The 21,386-nt window shown below is 40.6% G+C and overlaps 1 protein-coding gene and 1 long non-coding RNA gene across 11 annotated transcripts in view; both read left to right on the top strand.

Moving 5' to 3' along the window:
* The window catches only part of GALNT9 (polypeptide N-acetylgalactosaminyltransferase 9), a 439,027-nt gene that overhangs the window by 367,824 nt on the left and 49,817 nt on the right, over nucleotides 1–21,386 (top strand). The window lies entirely within an intron of this gene.
* Nucleotides 12,091–16,834, top strand: LOC149915546 (uncharacterized). The gene is made up of 4 exons (XR_016472098.1): nucleotides 12,091–12,141; nucleotides 12,447–12,507; nucleotides 12,608–12,768; nucleotides 16,409–16,834. It is a non-coding gene; the product is annotated as an uncharacterized LOC149915546 (long non-coding RNA).

Genomic DNA, 21,386 nt, shown 5'->3' with positions numbered 1-21,386 from the left:
CTGGAGAGAAAATGATGGCCAATAGCTGATTAGGGTAACAAATGCACAGGAGCTGTTAAATGCAGCTTCTATTTTGTCTGGGTATTCTAAACGAAGGGTTTAATTTGAAAACGTCACGAATCTGACTGGACTTCAGCTCTCACTAACCTCTGGCTCCTTGAGTTTCTGCTAATGAGGTGCATTTCTCAAACTACTCAGCTAGAGTGTTTTGGGTTTTTTTAGAATGGCTCTGCTGGTGATGTGATTATTTGATTCTGAGACTGTCACCTTTGCAGTCTCTGGTCTTTGGAGTGATCTCTCTTGTCAGTTGCTTTCACTTTGCGGTTAAAAATTTCTATCATGACAGTGGGTATGTGTGCTTTAGCCTGGAACGTGCTGGACAATGATCTCTTGAGCATATGTTTTATCATGTATGAGAATGAAACATTTCACATATTTAATATTCCTGTGATCTTTGAGGGCTGCTCTTTTCCTGAATACTTTGGTGTTGTGTTGTGACCTTACCTGAGCGTAGTTTAGAGATCGAGCTGATGGCAAGTAGGGGTTAAGTATTGCCAGCTATTAAATATTTTCTGCTATTGCTTCAGCATATCTACAGTGTATAGAGATGTTTAGGACGTATTAGCAAACTTGCTGATCTCCAGTTCTTCTGTTAGGAAGAACTTGTAATAGTAGCATAGATCTGTACACAACAGCGGAGGTTGCTGGAAGAGATCAGAGAAAATCTCAATATTTCTAGTAAGGAAAGAAAAGCACCGACAAAAATAAATGACCCGTCTCTTACCACGAACTGTCATTGGCCATGGGTTTCATTTCTGTGGTTAACCTGTGCTGATAAGTCTCCTCATCCATGCACGTGAATTTCTAGGGTGGAGGGTCTTGGTTTCTTCAAGTATTTGCATCCTGTTCTGCAGTCAGTATTTCACCAGCATCTTTGAAGTTTTGTCATTCACTGACTGAACTGTGAGTAGACTTAAAAAAAATCATTGTGATTGAGTCAGAGTGATTTGGGAAGCTGCTGTCTCTCTGTTTTTATCTCTCAGCTCAAGATTATGGAGGGCTGTATGGTTGTTCCCCTTTATACTTAACTAGGTACTTTTGGTCTATGCAGCTAATCAGTAACATTTCACTTCAGTGATCTCATCTTCTCTGTGAAGTGGAGCTGTTGGCAGTCTTCACAGCTCCTGACACAGTTGGCATCTTGTGAGACATCTCTGCCAGTGTAAAAGACAAGCTGCTGGATTTTGGAGCAGTCTGGAAGGGAGGTGGGTACGCAAACTGGACTTGGAGTTGATGCCTTTTGTGCGTTGTCTGCAGGGAGAAATCAGCATTCAAGAACAGCAAAGGTTTCAGACTAGTTGTATAGGAAATTCATGCTTGTTGTGAGTCTTAGTATCCTTTTCCTAATTGTCTTCACACTTTCCTCAGTAATAACAGGTGGAGATGTTAATGATGATATCATGTGCTATTTGTGACTGTGACTTAGTATAATTGAGAATAATGATAACATAATAATGATAATGGCCTCGTACTGCAGCAGTGGAAATAGGATGGTAATTCCTTGTCAGTTAATCGAAAAAATAATCTTGCTTGGGATCTACAAAGGGAGGGAAAGGAAGCTAGGAAAACTGTTACAGTCTGAAAAACAGGGTGCAATATGTTTAGAATGTGCCAAATATGTTATGGGGACTGTAAAAAAAAAAAAAAAAAAAAAAACAACAAACACCAACAACAGTTGTATTTAATGAACATTAGCATGATCTATAAAAACAGATGTTCTCCCTCAATGAAGCATTAATTAAAGATAGAGATGAGTTGAAACAAAGACTGAAAAACCTGCTGCAACTGGAGCCTTTTTGTGGTAGAGCTGATTCATTGAATCTAGCCTTGGAATACAAGTTCTAATGAAGATGAACCTTGAGATCAGGCAGGTAAATGTATTGTTCTATGGCCTAGCACAATACGTTCCATTTACATCATGTTGGAAGTTAAGCTTGGTATGAATTGCAGTTGTAACAAGCAGTTTGCCCTGTGGTTTCAGTGAAGGTACCTGATGGTGATAACTGCTTTACAAATGCTGAGGACATCTAGCTCTGTGTGGAGCACGTTAGTTACAGCATGGTGGAGCTGCAATGTGCCTAAATGAAAATGAATAAATTCAAGTGGGTGAATAAACGTTGCTGCCTCTGGTAACTATAAAGTAAAAGAACTGCTTTAACTAAAGACAGAAGAGGTCAATTTATGGTTGGGTTTTTCTAGTCTGAAAAAGATAGTAAATTGAGGCAGAGGATGCTCGCTCCAATAACAGCTTGTAAATTTAAGCAGGAGTAGTGGGCTGTGTGTGTCTGTAAGTGAATGCTGGAAAGTGGTACTAAAAAAACAATGACTGCAACTTCCTGGTAAGCAGGGCAAGACATGAAAACATGGAAAATAGAAATAATTCTTTAAAAGCTTTTTATCTCTTTAATTAGTGTACTGGCTCAAAATCTCCTGGGTGTTGCTGATGTAGTTCAGGTTTAAAACAATGGCTAATTTGCTTAATTGCGTGCTTGAGCTACTTTTATCTCTCCAGAAAGCACAATTGAGTGAGTTCCTCTGTGCTATTGCAGTTCTACCTGGCATACCCCAGAGCTGCTCAGAGGGATGTGAGCATTATTTTGGACCTATTTTTCCTCTTAGCTCTGCCCAGACAGTAGTATATGTTTCATGCATAGCTGTCTGCTGACTGCTTTTGTTCTCTCCTAACTTTAACACACACATTTTTAAAAAGCAATTCAGAAGACTGTGCGAAGAAAATAGTGTGGCAAGTCTTTTGGGTCCCGAAATGCATCTTTGTTGAAATTAGTTGGGAGTTTCATGTAGTTAAGGATGGAGGTGCATAGTTGAACCAGCTTAGAGTTAGTCTGTTTCCCATCCTAAAAGGTAAAGAAAATGGGACAGAAAACAGTAATTAGAAATGAAATCTTCTCTTAGAGAAAGGAGAGGGGAATGGAATTCTTCTGAAGGAAGAATGCACATAGTAAGATCAGAAGTACTTATTTTTTCTGTTGTAGTGGAAGGGATGAAGAGGCTTAGAAAAGATAAATAACTGGTTTGAGAGTCTTTAGAGAGAATTCAGCTGTAGTCTCCTATACTCACCACAGTCATCTAATGAAGTTATTTAATATTCAAGCCAGAGTTCAGAAACAGGTATTTCAAAGTAATTTTACTTGCTTTTTGGTCTTCAGGAGAAGCATGTCTTGCCTTAATTTATTTTGTTCACAAAAACTTGGCTTCTGCAAGTTATGCATCTGGTAAATATCCATCCTTATTTGTCAAATGATTTAATTCTGAAATAAAGTGGTTCTTCCTTGGAACGTGCTTGCTTTTATAGGTATCTTCAAGGATTTTTCAGTTTGTGAAGTTCATCTTTTCCAGGGGAAACTGAGCACAGATAGGAGTAGATGTGCATCAAATTTGACTTGCAGTTGTAGGTGATCAGGTGTGCTGAGCAGTGTAGCAGCAGGGTAAAGGCTTGAGAAAACAGGCTTTGATCATGCAACTGTAAGTATTGGCAAAGTTGATTGCAAGAGGACAAGGGTCATAAATCGATCAGGTTATAATGAAGATTGAATGCGGAGAAACTGGGGAAGTAGTAATCTGTTCTTAGAACGCATAATTCCTCTGTGAAGGAAAGAGGATTAAATGCTGCTTAAAATATTGCAATTCCTGTGTTCTGGGGTCCAAGGCCATAATGTGTCACAGTTCTCCCACGAGTGTTGGAGGGTGGTTATGCAGCCATCTATGCAGATCACACCTTCGATACCTTGATGGTACTTAAAATTCATCTTCCAACACCAACTCACTGCCTCCTCGAAGTCTTTGGGTTTGTAATACAAGATACACATGAATTGCATTGCTTGGCAGAACTGAAAACCAAAGTACCTTGCTATGAAGACCCTTCACAAGCATTAGGAATAACAACTGACTCAGTAATGCAGGAAGTGTGGTTTCTTTAACCCCAGGCAACCTGCTGAATATTGGACTGATCTGTTTTCTCTTTTGAGAGGACTCAGATGGAATGAATTAATGCAAACGTATTGATTGTTTTCCAAATGATTGACAATAATTAGTGGTGTTTCAATTCCCCATGGGTTTCTCAGTGTTCTGGTACTTTCTCAGTCTCTGCTTCCAGTCTGTGAGTGCTCCTATTGTATCAAAACCTAGTTTTTGTATGGTTGCAGAAGGAAGGGTACCAGTGGAACTACTGCTACTTAACATTCCGTAATGTAATCCATGAGATTATGCATGGCTTGACTTGACTGGGCAGAGAATCCATTTTTGTTGTTTTAGTCAGGAGCTCTTAGAAGTTTTTTGTGTTTTTCTCAACAAGATGTCAGGATCCCAGCAGGCTTTCTGAATTCATTACAACCTCTCAACAGTTTAAGACAAGAAGGCTGAGGTAGAGAGGAAAAGAATAATTGAAGATGATAGTTGTCAGAATAGTTTGCATGCCCGCACATCTGCATTGCTGTATTGGGATCTCTTCCTCAAATAAAAGCTGATGCTGCAGCAATGTGTTGGTTGTTCCTAGAGAAAAACGGTAGTCCTTGGTTGATCAGCTGTCAAGAAAATGCTGTTCTTTTCCAAAAGCTCTTGATGAGAATTTACATCTTACAAAATAGGATTATGGAATTGGGCTGGACTGTCATCTTCAGCTTTTCCTATGAAGCAAGTTAGAGATAATCTACCTCTAAAATAACGTCAGTCCTGAGGGAATATTCATTTCATCCTCTCACTCATTTACTTTGCTGTTTCCTAGCTGAATACAAATCTTTAATTTGTAAACACCTTGCTGCTGCTGAAACTGATTTTTCCATTGATAATTGTGAAACTTATAGCCATGTCTGACTGTCAGCCAACTACAGAAGTACAATTACTGTTCACTGAGGTATCCCTGACTGTGCTGGCACTGGGGGATGCTTAAACTCTGAGCTCTGATTTGTTCTCAGGCTCAAAATAGCAAGTAAATAGCAAGGACCTGTAGTGACCACCTTCCATAGGTGTTTGTTCTGGCTTCTCCCTCTACCCTCTTGTTGCTCAAAGGCTCTCAGTGGGCAGTTTGTACCAGTAGGAAACGGTAAGGATCAGAGCAGTCAGAAGATGGAATGTGAGCTTTTTTAAAATAGACAAGGGTAGTTCCTATGTCTTTTTTCTGAGAGCAGTATTCCTTGTGGGAAGAGTCCAGCCACTGCTCTGAAGACAGATTTATTCCCAGCTCTACCATTTCCACTGCAAAGAGAGGCAGATGGTGCAGTGGTGTCTCTGGACCATATGTTCTCTGTTTGCTCAATTGGTTCTTTTGTAATTCTGCACTGGTTGCTCCACCTGCTTGTTTCTGAAAGATGGATGGTCTCTTTGCTGATTCTTGTCTGTTGTTTTTACTGTATTTTCCCTGACCGCACTTCTAAATGTCACTTTCTTGGAATTGTCGAGCAGTGACTTTTGGAGCATTTAAATCAAAAGGATATGGCTGAAACAGCATAAGGTGGGAAGGTTGCGTAGTCCAAGCAGTTGCAGTGCGTTCTGTCAGATTTATGAATACATGTTCTTGCTTATGCTGGCTTAACTTCAGTGACTTTGCTGTAAGTGTTCCCAGTTTGCTGGTAGTTTAAAATAATTAATTGAAATTGTTTTGTTGGCATTTTACTTGGCTATAATACATCGGGTCTGCCCAAGTTGGCCATCATTAAGAATATAGTATAGTTTGATAAATATTTTTATTAAATCTTCATTCACTAGCTGGAAGGCAGAGTTACCATTTTAAGATAACTGACAGGCATAGTGCTAAAGCAAGATTACACTGTCAGGATGCAGAGATAAATTTAGTCAAAATAGGCTGTTAGTACTAAAACATCCTCTTCTATAACACAAAGTAATGCATATTCGTAATAGTGTTGAGTGAGCTCTTAAACAAGTAATTTCTTTTAAAATTCCAATTAGAGTAGATCATCACTAATAAAGACACCATTTTATCCTTTCTCTGACAAGCAGTAGAGACATAACTTATCAGTACAATGGAAGGAAGCTCCAAGGAAGGAGCAGCATGCTTCTGGTGGCCCATAGGCTTCCTCAGTTCCTTCTTTTTCTTCTTTCTGGTGGGAAATATAAATAAACTCCTGCAGTTCTGTTTTGAGTGGGTTTCCTAATAATCCCATTGATTTAAGTTGAAAATGGTGTGAGAATTAATTGAGGAAAATATGTAAGAAACAAATCAGCGTTTCCAGTGACTTCTCTCCAGCACTGGCTGTACCCACTGTTCTGGTACCTGCAGCCCTTGCAGTAATGGAATGACTGCAGGAGTGAAGCTTCTTGCTGAGCCCTGTTTGCTCGGCGTTGGCTGGTGGGCTGTAACAGGACTGAATATCCCCTTCTGCTCTTCTAGTTGTTCTAATAATTGCTATTTGGAGTCGAGAATTCTCTTCACCAGCACATCCTTGTTGCTGAATGTGTCCTCCTACTGCTTGTATTTGGTATACTGTGTGTCTCTGTCTCAAGAATATCTCTTCTGGCTTTGCTTTGCATCCTCAGGTAGGTTGTGCTAACAAGCTTTGTCCAAGTGTGGTCAGAACCATGTTCTGTCTGTGGCAGAGGAATGAACTGATAAAGAGGAATCTAGTAGAGCAAGTAACTGACTGACACGAATCTCCTCTTCCTTTTGGTTTCCTTAGGTGTATGACAGATGTTTATTGACAGATTTATGAGCAGGAAAGATTTGATCTGGCACTTGAACCATGTTAAGACTAAGGGACGTTGTAAAGGATAAGTTGATGAATAGGCCAACTTGTCGAGCTACATTGGCTGAAAAGCAGTTTTAAGGTGCAGAAGGAGCTACAAATGTGAGAGAGAGCTTTGAGATGAAGAAAAATGCTGGCACATGACTAAATGGAGCATAAGCTGGCCCTGGATGTGCGTGAATCCAAGTCTGAAGGCTTAGTTTAAATGATGAGAATAGCATTTTAGTTCAGCAGTTCATTTTGTTAAATCAGAACTTCAGAGGAAGACAACTGAAATCTGTTCTGTTTGTGGGCAACTGCACAGCTCGTATGTCATACCAAGGACATACCAAGGCTGCTGTTGTTCCAGGCAAACACTGAAACATGGGGCACTATCTTGAGTGTCTGGAGAACTGCAATAAGATTTCACTTAAGTGTGTTCTGTTTGCCGAAAGATTACATATCTTTAGTCTTTTAACTCAAAAAACTGATTACTATTGATCTTCTTTCTCCCTCCCCCTCCATGCTAGTCAAGTTTAGACGTTGTTTTGTTAAATTCAGCCATTTTTAATTTGAAATGTTTTTATATTATCAAAACTAATGTGAAATCGTGCCTACTAAAGCAGGCTTTCTAATCCTTACCTTAGGTTTCTGGGTAGTTTTGTGAATCAAACCTTTTCTTTTTGCATCTCTCCTTGAGGAGGGGGGAAAAAATAATTGGAAGGCACTGCCAGTTGGCTCTCCCTAGTAGCACACAAATGACAACCAATGAAGGAAATTTTACCTGCTTCCATCTGCGGTTGTGCACAGTGTGCAATCTGAGGGCATGCGTTATCTAAAGGCTTTCCTGAGATTTGTTTTTTCCATCTTTCTTCTTCTATCACCATTAAAAGACAAGGCACATGTGAAGGCTGAGATATGAATATTAAAATAATGTCAAGAGGATGCTCCTGCAAACCAGTTCAGGGGAGGTTTTAGTAGTTTCCATCTAGATGGTGATGATATATGTTGATTAATCCATATGACTTCACTTGTGTATGTGCAGTGATTCCATCAGATGCTTTATTGCCTACAGAGGGAGTTGCAGTTAGAGTTCACCTGTCGTCTTATCAAAATTTATTTAAAGAAGGAAAACAATGTTTCCTCAAAGAGCTGCAAATTCCCTTTCATTACAGGGAATACTCAGTCCCCTACCAATCATTGTTGTCCTTAAAGTACAAGGATGTTGCCTCATCTTTTCTTAAGAAACTTCCTTTTCCAAGATGCCAGATACTGAATGGGCTGTGGGAAACAAGTCCTGCTTGCTGGAGAAGAGACTTCCTGCAGACCAGGACCTGGAGTAAGGGGCAGGTTGAGATGCAGGTAGGGAGGTGAATTAACACAGGGCAGGGAAGTCTGCAATGGGAGGAAGAGTTGAAGTATAGAAACGGCAAGAAAGAGTTCTAGTGTTTGTTCTAGGTCTTTGGAATTGCATGCTGCTCTGTACCTACTTGTGCTACCTGGTGTAGGGAACCTGCTTTGGCAGGGAGGTTGGACTCTATGATCTCTGGAGGTCCCTTCCAACCCCTACGATTCTGTGATGCTGTGATAATGCAAACAGCACATTAGTGCAGCACTAGGAAGGCTGTAGTCTTTCAATGCATGTTGGTACTTTGTAGTTTTAATTCTGTATTTGATTGAGGATCTGAGATTACTTGAGACTAAGTATTTTCATAATTAAAATACCTCACTATCTTTGGATGAAAGAGAAACTGCAGATGATTGTAGAGGTGTGAAAGGAACCTGCATAACAAGAGAAGAGTTTCTTGCTTCTACATCCGTAAATAAATGTTTGATGTAGAAGAACGCAATGAACAAGACTCAGCATGTTTGTTGTGGTTTAAGGAGTGAACACAAGTTGTGCACCGTTACACAACTAAGTATCCATAGTATGGCTACTGTGCTGAACCTGTATGCTTATTACTTGCAGTATTTCTCTTAATTCTGAAGCAAATGACTTTCACTTTCATGACAGTTACTCTTATGAATGTTTGAACTGGCAGGCTCCTTTATAAGCTCTTTTGTGGGGATTTCATTCCTTTAAGGATGAGGAATCAAAGATATTTTGTGGCAGAATGAGTACTATAGTGAGGGAGAAATGGTGCATGATGCCCTGCTACCTGTAGGTGAATAGTCCAGAAGACTTAACTTTTAGAAGCAGTGCAGAGACAAACATCTTTTTCTTCACTGAACCTCTCTCCTTACTCTTGCTGCTGTTTCATGTTTTGCCACTGATGCAGCTGTTTCTTACAGGTGGAGAAAATGCAGTTTCCTTGTTTACGGGTCACTTTCTTGCCATAAAGTCTCTAATCACCTCAAATGGTTGAGACCTGGATTTATGTTCTGTAAGACTGCCTACCCCCAAGCCAACTTCAGGATTAAAATAATGATCATAAATAAACTATAGAACAAAGTCAAAGTGTCAAGTGAGAAGGAAGAAGAGCAGTGTGAAGGAACTGTTTACAAATAAGTGGCCCACCAGAGATATAAATAAGTTATTTTTCTTCCCACATCCAGCAGGGTGGAGAATCACCGAAGCTGCAGATTTATGTAAATATGGGTATACATATGTATTCATGCAGCTAAATTCTGTCAGCATTCCTGTATATATTGGAGGATTAGATGACAGTTGTTTTTATTTAAGTAGTGTCTGGCATCCAGTCTGTTTGCTTTAGTTGTGATTTTGTACTTATTTTCTTTCCTTCCCCCATCATTTCCATCTGTGAACACACTTATATCCACCTTTCACTTTAAATTGTAACCTCATCAGGAAATATAAATTGACCACATTGTTTTCTGGAGGACATGATGAAATATCTCTGCCCTCTGCAGCTTGACTTTTGCTATTGCTGTTGCCAGCTCCCTGCTAGTAACAGCTTGGGGTGTTGCACTGTGAGCTGCCTGGCTGGGGAACAGGGACCTGGCTGCTCTGGTGCCAGCTGACTCCCTAACCAACTTGTTCACAGCACGGTCACTCAAATGGTGTTCCCTGTGCAACTGGTGGATGCTATGCTGCACCCAGGAGCAGGAGGGGAGGCAGGAGATGCTGCCACAGGCTTCGTTCCTGAAGCACAGCATTCTTAGGAGTTGTTCTACTCTGTGTCTTACACTTCTACAGCATCAGTGCTTGAGCTATGGGGTGTAGGATTGCCATACGTGTGATAGTTGAACTCAGATGGTTTGAGGTCCTCTGAGTGTTTCCCCACCACAATGAGAAGGGAGCTAATACTTCTGTCTTTTTTGGAGGGGTAAATCCTGGTTCCTTTGCGCTGCTTTTACTTTGTATTTTACTGAGCTGGTGTCTTCTCTCCCATTGGTACTGTGCACCTCATCCATGCAAAGGTACTTCCCCAGGTGCCTACCATCTCCTTTATAGCTGTGATTATGGCAGGGAAACAGGAACTGCACAAGCGTGCCCTTGGTAACAGAGCAAGGCATGTGCAGAAGTGCGTTGCTGTCACCTAGTGATGAACAATGATGGACTTGCCAGTTGTCAATTAATTGTATGGATCACAAGCATAGCTCGTGCAGCTGTTACCAGGTTTTGTAGCCAAAGCTGTTATGAAAAGAGCAACGGTGAGCTCTCCAGCAGATGCTTGGGCCTGGATTGCAGCCAGTCCTGCAAGGAAGACCTACTAACCCTTCCTCTCTTGTGCTCTTTCCATTTGGAAAGGAGTCTACAAGAGCCCCTGTGGAGGGAGAAAATGTCATTACTGTGATTCACAGTTTCACTGTAGCACGAGAGAGCAGAACCTGCATTCCTAGAGCAGGTTTGTGGAAGGCTGCAGAAGACCTTGTAGGCTCTTGTGCTGTGTATGGCAAGGCAGAAACTGTACTTAAGTATCTGCCTCTCACACAGGAGAATGCGTAGTGCGGCTTCTTTACTCATTTAGTAAGCAGGAACAGTGTCATAATGGAGTAACCAGAATTTATGGGTAGTATTTGCAGATGTGATTATTGTAAGTTTGTGCCTCCATTAGCTATTACATACATCTCTCTGAAAGTAATGTCTCACTTCTGTAGGAACTACAACAGATACAAAGAGCACAATAGCACTACTTAATAAAGCAAATTTACAGATACAAAGCAAGTCTTCAGTGTTGCCATCGCCATTAGCTCTGTGTTTTTGCCAGAAATGCATCAGAACCTACATGCTGTGCTTGCAGAAATCTGCATGGCTATCTGAAATGTGGCTTGTTTCAGCAGTGTGAATGACACCGCTTGCTGAGCTCACATCCAGTGTTTGGTCACAAGAAACATTCAGCAGGCATCAGTGGCTGTAGTTCTTTCCACATGGAAGAATTGAATTCCACACCTTCACCACCTATGCGCTCCCATGTCAGGTGCCATTCAGTCAGAGTGCCCCTCTGCTGCCATCTGTACACAGCAGCAAAATGTTATGGGATATTGGTGGGAAGGCACAACCTCTGCTGCCATTCCACCAGCATTGTTACGGGCTCATGCAATAAAATAGGAAGCATTATTTTTGAGCAGCGTGCTGGTATCCCGACCCATAACAAAGTACTCCAAAAGGAAGTTCCTTCCTGTGCTAGAAGAAAAGTCATCTGTGCTGCCTCTTTTATGCCTTGAAGCTTTCATCCTAATGCCTAGCCAGGAAAAACTGGCATAAGAGCAGAAGGGGGAGATTCAGTGTCCCTTGCAAGCGTTAGGGTCAGCTGTGCTTTACATAACTGTCAGATGTCCACTCCCTCTTCAGCTTCGATTGATCATTTCAGCCTTAATGAGTATCCAGTGGTGAGTTTCTCAGCCTAATTGTATGCTGTCAGGCAAAGTGCCTTCATGTGGTCATTTTGTAGCATTTCTAAGCTTTTTTAAATCTGCTGTCTTGCAGCTCTGATTAATTTTGGTTATTACACTTAAATACTATGGGACTGATGTATGGCCACTGACATACCAAGTATGAAGGGGCCCCCCTGTCTTCCCCTGATATGCAGGTTTTGGATATACAGTTGTGGTACTTGGATTGTGTGCCAGGAAAACATCTGTACCTCGATCATCAATGGTGTCGTACTGATTGCATCCAGCAGCGCCAGGAATGCTTTTCCTTGATTAATATTCTGATGTCCAACCTGCTAACTTTAGTTTTGTTCCCCTCTCTTTAATTTTCTTATTTAAAAAATTTGTATTTGTGACCCAGCTATTTATCAACCTTCACAGTCTAGGTTCTGGCTTTGTAAAACATCTTTTGGTTCATTCTGTTATCTGCTGTTCATTTAATAGATAGGTTTATTATTTTAATAATCAGGTTTATTATTTTCATCTTTTTTCTTATTCCAGAGCTGATAGAATATCCTGAGTACCTTCAACTTAGCTTCTGGGGCTTGAGGTAACCTATAGGTCGAAAGCAGAGGCTGAGTAGGGGAATTGATTTAAAAAATAATAAATAAATAAATAAATAAATAAAAATACATCTTTAAAAAGCTATAGATACAAATCTATCAGAGGAAAATAAGAATCTTCCATCTTCTTGTGTAGAATCTCATGGTCTTTATTGAAATGAACAAAATACACTTTGCTTCAAGGTCTTTTCTGATAACTTATCCTCTGTATGCTATTATCCCTTTTTACCCAAGCATTCTTTTTATTCCCTGTTTTCTGAACTGCTCATGGAGTTCTCTTGTTGGTTTAAAGCAAAGAGCTCCGTGTGTTCCCATGATCATTCAGCAACTTCCTCTGCTGCATTTTAATGGAGGTAAGTCTATCTGCTGGAAAGATCTTCTATGTGATAAACTGATTTGAGGCAGAGTAAGAGTTAGGATGACACATCTTGTCTAATCCATTTCCCTTTTTAGTCTTTTGAGTTTGAACAAGAAGTTACCATTGCCTGAAATAGTGGTTGCAATGACAGTCTTCTGGGGTGTGTGCAGAAGTGAAATGTCTGTAGCATATGGAAACTTACAGAAGCTGTGGTGTTAGTTATGAAGCCATGTGCCTGCCTGAAAGCACTGCTGCAGTAAGTACGCAGGATACAGATTCTGTCCTGCAGAAAACTGATGTTCTGAACTCTTTTTCTATTGCAGATCTCAATGTAAAAACCAAAACTTGTGTTGCCTCAGTGTGTGACCATTTTCCATTGGAAATGGGTGAAGTGAATCAGGGCTTTCTATGCAAGCACCAGGGCTTTAGTGTTTCAGAACTGCAGTGTTATCTGCTTGACAAGCCCCAAATGTTTTCTTGAATTTTCCCAATGGAAGACTTCTATCCAAATTATTTTTTCTTTTCAAAAATACTATATTTTCCTTTTTCTAATGGAAAACTTGTGGTTACCTTAAACATACTGGTGTTACTAGTTCATGGAAAGATGGTTTTTATTTCAGGATTTCTCTCTATGACAGACAATTCTTAAACATAAGACAGATTATGGCTTTTGTTTATGAAATCTCAGCCTGGTGGGAAGGGCAGAACAGTGTGTTTTCCTGTGTTGATTTAGGCATGGTGTCATAGGATCTCAAGGCAACAGCTGGCTATCTGAAGTTATGTGCTGTCTACTTGAAACTTCAGTTACAGCTGGTTCTGAGTTCATCAAATGATAATCACTTAGCATTTGAATCTCTATTTGTATAGTATAGCAGGGTAGGAATTGCATTTAATGTTTTGTGAGAACTTCCTTGAACTTGAATTTTTTTGATCTCCAAATGAAGCAATGCTTCAGCAATTGTTTGTACTCTGGTGTTGTTTTTTTTTAAGTGGGCTTTAAAAAAAAACTCACATGAAGAGTAATCTCATAACAGAACAAAAAGGTTCTGTGCTGGAAATTTCAAAATCAGCATTCAGGGCTGACTTCTGTCTAACCTGCATCAAGGAGATGAGGCAAAGACAGAAGTTAAAGCTATGAGAAGTATTGAGAAAATTGGACTAAGTAAGTAAGAGGATGAGAGGAGGAAAAAAATTGAGGTATAGAAGGGGAGAGAACTCTGCAGCTGAGACTTGAAAAGAATGGTTTAAAAAAAGTGCAACAGAAGGCGTCTTGCCCAGAAAGCGTGGTAGTAAATCAAGAATGGTAGTGCAGAAAATGGAGGAGCCTCTGCAAAGCTGTTGGAAGTGATTTCAAGTCTGGCTGTTGGTAGAATGAGAAGGTAATGTGTGGGATGTGATGGCTGTGTTCTGCACGAGTAAGAAGGTAAGGCCTAAATCCTTGAGGAAATTTCTCTGGATCACTCATTGCAGGTGAAGTTCTAGCATCTGTGTACTTTGATATTTGCTTTAAGCTGTGTATTTTGCTAATTAGCTTTTTCTATCCCAGGGGACTGTGTTAATGTAATGGGTTTAACCTTTCCAAGGTGAAATGCCAGAAGCAGGCTGGGGAGTATGTTCTAGTAATGAAGTATTGCCCCAGCACATGGGAGAAAACATCTCAAAGATCTGCAATCTTTCTTTACTGTTTTCAGAAGGTCCCCATATTGATCCTTCCTGTTTAGCAGCAGGTACCAGCTCTGTGGGAAGATGCAATCAATAGCTCAGTGCAACGGCCTGACAGTTATTTACTCATCAGCTCATTAGGGTGGGGAGAGTAGATTATACTTCTCATAATTTCACTATTGACTAGCACGCCACACTTGGCTTTTCTTGCCTTTTTTTTTTTTTAAATTACCAAATAATGAATAAGCCTGAAGAGGTAGGGGGAAAATATTTTATAATGAGAGATTCCTGTAAAAGTAAAGAATGATTCATAAAAAGACAAAACTTAAACAGTGATCAGGTAAAAACATGATAGGAAGAGTGCTGGCAACGTAGCATTGGATAAAAGAGTTCCTGCTTTGCATTAATATGATGGATGGGACAGGAGCTGGCTGGGTGTGCCAGCTGGAATCCCTTGCTGTGATCAGTGCTTGTCCAGTGCTGCTGACTGAGGTGGGAAAAAGCAAACTTACTCTGAAGTCTGTTAGTGCCTGCAAATGGGGGGAGAAGACAGCTTTTTGCTTCCCTGGACTGTTGGCCATTAATAATTTGTACAGTTGATCCCCTGCCCCAAAGATCCATGCTCACCTCCCTGGCTTTGTTGTGATGCACAATATACACTCATCCAGTTAGAAACAATGGGATTTGAGCATGTTTCCGTACTATAAAATGGGAGTGCTATTTCCCTGGTTCAGGAAAGCAGACCTACAAACCAGGACTGTGGTTTCCTTGATTTCTTGCCAAGTTGCTGTGTTTTTTTTGCCTATAGGGAGTGTTTTCATCATTTTGTATCTTTGTGACATGAAACATAGTATTGAAGACCGATCCTCCTTGATTTCGTATGATCTTGTGGGTCTTTTAAATTTGCTTTCTGTATCACCCATCTTGGGGTGAGCAGGTATGTTATCTGCTGGGGAGTGACTGGAATGTTGGATCCAGGCACTTCAAAATCTTCTGCGAAGAAAAGCACTCAGTGAAGCTAAAAAACTAATTTATGAGAGCCATTCAGAAAGGGAAAAGCGTCAGGAGCACTGTTCAGCCCTCACATTGATTTTCTGTGACTGCTTGTATTCTGAGGTTGTGCTTACATACATTGCCTGAAAAACTGTCTCCTTTGCAGCTCTCCTCCAAGGTTGCATTTTCAATTTTTGATTATAGGCATTATAAGATCTTTTTCTCGTCTATTTTTCATTGCCAGGAAAGAACCAATTTTCCCATTGTAAGAACTAAGTGGCACTAAGGGCTTTTTGTAAAGGCACTAACTACAAGTTTTACTTGCTGGGTATTGTGAAGTATTGAGGCTGGCTGATTATTGCTCGTCTCAAAAGCAATCTTCCAAAATTAGACTGTAGGCTATATAAATGAGAAGGCTTATTGCTAAAGCACTTGAAATTGACCCAACAAAAAGGAAGCTTTCAGTGGAAACTTCTCCATTAGATTCAGTAAGCCCTAATCAGGTCTCTGTAATAAAGCAGCATTTCAGAAACAGGATACTTCAGGAGCAGGTATAAATTATCCATAGAGACCTGGATAGCAAATATTAATAAGAGTTAACCAGAAATATTTATGCGACCACATCCTTAAAGCAGCGATTTTCTATTCAGAGCCATTGCATGCAGGAGTTAATGTCTATCGATGCGCTATGTTCTTTGGACAGTTAAATATTAATGAAATTAAAGCTCTGTAGCATCCCAGTGGGAGAATGTAATGGCACATCATCTTGGCTAGCAGTTTTATTTTACAGTAAAGTAAGCTTAGTTCTCACACTGATGCATCTGCTGAAAGCAGTAACAGAGCCATTGCGAAGGCTGCTGCATCGCACTGGTATCACAAGAAGCTGTGCAAATACTCGACTCAGCAAGGTTGCTCAGTTAGTACTGACTGGTAAAATATGATTGCAGGCTTGCCCAGCTCCCTGTGCTTCTCAGAGCATGGCTGTCTGCCTCAGCAGAGCACTTTGCACTGGGCCACCCCATTTCAAGTAGCTGAGAGGCAGAAAACTGACAGCTCCATTTCATACAAAGAGAGAAAATGAGAACCTTAAAAGCAGGCTGCTGAGGGTTGTGTTTAATCACGTTTTAGACCCCATAAGTGGGGACAAGTTTTACTGGCTAGACCTGAGCTGAAGTGGAGTGCATTAGTTTTACAATGGAGGTATGTGGCTATAAATTCTGCTTGGTTTTTTTTTTTTTCAGTTTCACTGGGCATAGGGAAGAGTCCTTTGCATGCATGGAGAGAACCCATAGAGCGGGGTGACGAACAGGCCCTGTGTCTCATAGCTGTCTGTCACTTCTACTTGTTTACATTTAACACTTAAGAAATGCAAAGAATCGTTCTCCTTCCTAAAGCCTTTCAGAAGTGTCCTAATTGACACCACGCAGTAAAAGCCAAGCTCTTGGAGCAGTGACACGTTGTCATTGTAGCTGAAGAGAGCCAGCAGTGGCTAATAAATCATAAACCTGTTTTCCAAACCCTATCCTAATTATTCTTTGATTCTAAGATCATCTTGCCAAGACTTTAAGGCAAATAGAGTTTGAAAGGTAAACACGAATGGTGAGCAAAGCTGTTCTCAGAGGAATACGTGAAGGGAATGGCTGAGAAAGGAGCAACTGTGGGACTGACTGCAGTGCTGCCAATGCAGTCTTGACTGTGTTTCTGTGGGAAAACACAGTTGTTTGGTGTTTGCTTTTTTTTTTTTTGGAGAAAATCTTTCTACCTCCCTTTTTCTCTATTTTCTTTTTTCATTTTCCAATAATTAAGTGGAAATTGATGCCCAAAGCAGGCCATTGAGTTACTGCTTAGGAATAGTAGAATTCAGTGATGGAAAAACACATAAATACAACAGTATTTTGCAGAGTGGTCCTCTGTGTGGTGGGGATGGCATTGGTCTCTGGTACCACTTTGCCACTGGTGATCCCTTTTGTAGGGGGCTGCTTGCTGCTGGAAGTCTTGTGAGCTTCTGTGCCAAAGTCAACGCAGGAGTTTCCGTGGGAAAGCTTTGCAATTTAGGAGCATCTTTGGGAGTGTCAAGCATTTGAATTTTTCATGGGTTCTTAATCTCTTCTCTGGATACAAATATGAGAGGAAATGATTGTGAATGCTCTGGGGTAAAATTGCAGAAAATGTCTGGAAAAATTAAATTAGCCAGATGGTTACAGTCAGCTTGTCTGGAATGCCACTGAATGCACACAGTCACCTTACACAGTCCTATGGAGGAGTAGATAGAGCTGACAAGTGCAGTGGGGACCAGCAGCCAGGAACAGGAGGCTGCAGTGCCCAGGGCAGGGGCTGCAGGTCAGCTGGGCAAACATCAGCAGCTAAAAGAAGGCTGGGTGCACTCACCTAAATGTACTGGAGGTGCTGTATCTGCTTGGAGGTTAAGTGAATTAAGAATGTAAACTAAATGTTGCTGTGCTGTATGTCAGTACTCCAGCTGGTATAGCACTAACTCATGGAAACACACAGCCATACGTTCAGCTCCAGTGGTGGCAACTCCAGTCACATTCAGTTAGAGGAGATCTGTCCTACATCTAATCCTGGAATGAGGATTTCTATAGCAAATGTGATCCTGCTCAACAGAACCTTTGATAAGCCCCTCTTTATAGGTTATTTGTGCCATTTTCTCTCCAAATATCACAGTTTGAAATAGAAAGTGGTAATTTAACACTGGTCAGGTGACAAATGTGTTGCTCACAGACTTGGGTTTTATATATATATATATATGTATGTATGTATAGATACACGTATATTTTTTTTTAAAATCCTCTTTATGCAATGCTGCAAAGCAGATAGAAAGCAAGTTGCAAGCTCTGCTAAAATGGCATGAAAGGAAATAGAAATGCATATTGCTGTAACCCTTCCTTTCACCATCGATGTGCAATTCTAATGCTTGCAGGGCTGGTATTGGAATTGTTCCCAATCTGCTGATGAAGACGGAATGAATTAGTTCATTTCCATGCCCTTTGAAAGTGGATGATAAGCATATTCACAGAAGGTCTGAGATGCTGTTGCACTTATCTATGTGCATTCTCTAAAGAAATTGTTTCTGTTGGCCTCTTTAAAGGAGGAGAGTTGAACAAAGCAGCGTGCTATCAATTGAGTGACGGTAGCTACAAAGCTTTTCCGTGGAAGAAAGTATCTTCTTATCAACCTTCAACTTAATAAAAAGAAAAAAATCCACCCACTTAACCACTTTCCCAATCAGAGCTCAGTTTGGACCTCAGTTCGTAACTTCTCTTTGGGGCTCTCAATTTAGATAAAAAAAAATTTAATGGAAATCTGTGAATGGAACAGTGACTTTGGTTTTGTGAATGTGCAACACTTAACCTTTTCTCTATGAATTATTTAGCACCTTAGGGGGCAAAACATTCTAAACCAGGATTACGTTTAGTCCTTTTGATAGTTATAGACTAAAATGAAGTTATCTCTTAATTAAAATTGATCTGTCAGCACATGACATGGAATGGGTTTGTCCAATCATATTGGAGGAAGCCAGGACAAATGTGCAGGTCTTATTATGTCCTTTACTTCAAAGGAAAAAACCTAATGAAGAGGAAAGGATTGTCAGCCCAAGGTTATAAGCTAAGGAAATTCTTAAATGACTAATTATTTTTTTTAAATAGGAGAATTACATCCTTGAGAGAGCTGAGAATTCACGTTTTTGAATGAGAGCAAGAGGGCTTTGGTTTTTGGTTGGTTGGTTTTGAGGTCTTTTTAACTGCATTGGTTGTTTTTCTTTAATAGCTGGATAAACCTGCTCTTCCTGTAGCTTTTGCGTTCTGCACAGCATAGATGAAACACGGGAAGCACAGAGACTCTGGATTACGTGGAAGCTTGTCCAAACTCAGTGCTGTTTCCCTGAGCACATCCTGCAGGCAGAGCATCTTCACAGCGATGTGATGCTTCTGAAGCGCAGGTGACAGCGACCACCACCAGAGGGCTCGTGAACGGTTGCAAGACAACTTGATATTAAGTTCCTCTTGTCCTAGCTGTGCTTTCCCCAGGATGAGTAGCCTAGGTTAATCAGAAATGCAGACCCTGCTACGTGCACTCACATGCTGCTAGAGGATGCCTGTGTCAGTCTCCAGCACCAGGCTCTTCTCACACCTTCATTCCCAGAGCAGATTGTGTTTTCCTCACATGTGTGCTTTTCCTGTGATGTAGTTTGTCTGTGTGTGGTTATTGACTGGTTAGTTTGGAAGCTGTTGGCCTGTTTACTTGTCTAGTGCAGTTTTTCCGGGTCCCAATCCCAATGGCTCTAGGAAGGGGAGAAAAAAAGGCAAAAAATATCAAATTCTGAATACAGACGTTTTGATGCATGTGAGCAGACTGGGGCTAAAAGGCAGATCCAAGTGCTGATGTTTGAGACTTGAGCTCATGCTTGAGGAGATGGATGTAGGTCAGTATCTTACCACTTGCTATTATCACTGAAGCCATCCAAAAGCAGAAGCTTTGCCTGCTTGCTTACTACTTATTGCACTCTTGGGAACAATTTCAACTTAAACATTACTGGTGCCAGCAATGCTGCTTGATAACTGAAGGATAAGGCTGAGTGGGAGCAGGATTTATTAATGGGCAATTACTAGGATGTAAGAAGTAGGACAATCTGTTCTGATTTAGTAAAATGAAGTCTTAGGTCTGGGAATTTAAACTGTTGAAGAGTTTTCTCTGCAGTTGGGAAGTGATGTAAGTAAAACTCATGCTGAGCTCGCTGGGGAAGGCAGGACTTACCTGTGTGCTTCAGTTCCAGCCTCCACGTTTGTGTCTGGGAAGAAGAGAATGCAGTAGAAGATGATGAGCACAGACACACAGGTTATAAACAGCCAATGATGTCTCAAGGCCCTTTTCATTATAACATTTATTTGCAATGTAGACATCTACATGGTGGTTATGTGAAGCGTGCATGAGTACAGCAAACACAGAAAAGGGATGTTAAAGAACATGGGGAAAACAGGCCCAGATCTCTATAGATGTTTTGAAGCTTGCCTCCTGCCGGGCTGTAGGACTTCATACTTAATTGTTTTTAAGGTTTTTTTTTTTTTGAGAGAGAAACTTCTTCTGTTTAATGTTGGAGGTGATTCACACTTTAAATAAACCTGCTGTCATGTCATGTAAAAATGTGCATTACTCACAGTTTGTGACAGCATAAGCTGAATAAAAAACTTGTTAAATGGATTTTCCAGATCGAACATTACTTCTTTGCATTTGAACCAGTGGAAAATCAATCACTGTGGCTGCCAGGAAAGAAGTGATTTACAAATGCAGGCTGTGGTGTGAGTGAAAGAAAACATGACTGCAACTGTACGAAGGCCCTTCTTGCTAGCACAGCCTGCTTTGTCATGGGAAACCCATCCAAAAACCATGACTTGAGCCAGAAGTCCATATGGGGGGCAAAGCTGACTTGAGAAAAGATACGGAGATAAACATCGATACAGGAGGCCAGAATCAATCCACCTTCTGATAAGGTTGACAGGAAGGTTGTTGTATAGGTGATGGCTGGTAATCAGCTCTGTTTGTGCATGCTTTGTGCAGAACTAGCAGGTAACAGGTTGAACATCTGTCTTCATCTGTCTATAATGTGTACGATCAAAATGCTTGGAATTATTTGGAATGAGGAGCTCCTTTGAATGCAGCATGCAGCTTGCTCTCTTCATGTTCTTTCATAGGCTGAAGTGAAAATTCTCAAATCATTAGTCCTTAAAGGACTTCTGTTGTTGTGAAATCAAAAAATTGGAAAGGCTTCATACATTGTATTTCAGAAAACAGTGCATGTTTGTGTACAGCCAGCCTTGCATTAAGCATTTTGTATTTGAGAACATTGAAATACTCCAACCTGATAGACTGAAAAGGTTAGTAAAGTTAGTGCATGGATTATTTAACAGTTTTTATCTGCTCATGATCTCAGTACATTGCAAGGTCTTCTGTGGCAGTACATTTGCAACTGGAAAAACCCGTGGCTTTCTCTGTGGAGAAATGAGAGGATTTCTCAGATTCTGTATGTGAATTCTATTTTTCATTCTAGAGGTAGAGTTTCAGAAGAATGAATGCTTTACAGGCTTACTGACAGTAAATGTGTAAAAAGCTGAACCTGAATAGAGAGAACTCACTTAAAGGAATTGATATTGAGAGTTCTTTGGCAAAGGCCAGATTTTCTACCCCACTAAGTTCACTTCA

The sequence above is a fragment of the Phasianus colchicus genome, chromosome 18 (genome assembly GCF_987193195.1).
Source record: "Phasianus colchicus chromosome 18, bPhaCol1.hap1.1, whole genome shotgun sequence".
Lineage (NCBI taxonomy): Eukaryota > Metazoa > Chordata > Aves > Galliformes > Phasianidae > Phasianus > Phasianus colchicus.
The sequence above is the reverse complement of the archived record's forward strand: the minus strand, read 5'-3'. Positions and strand labels throughout refer to the sequence as shown.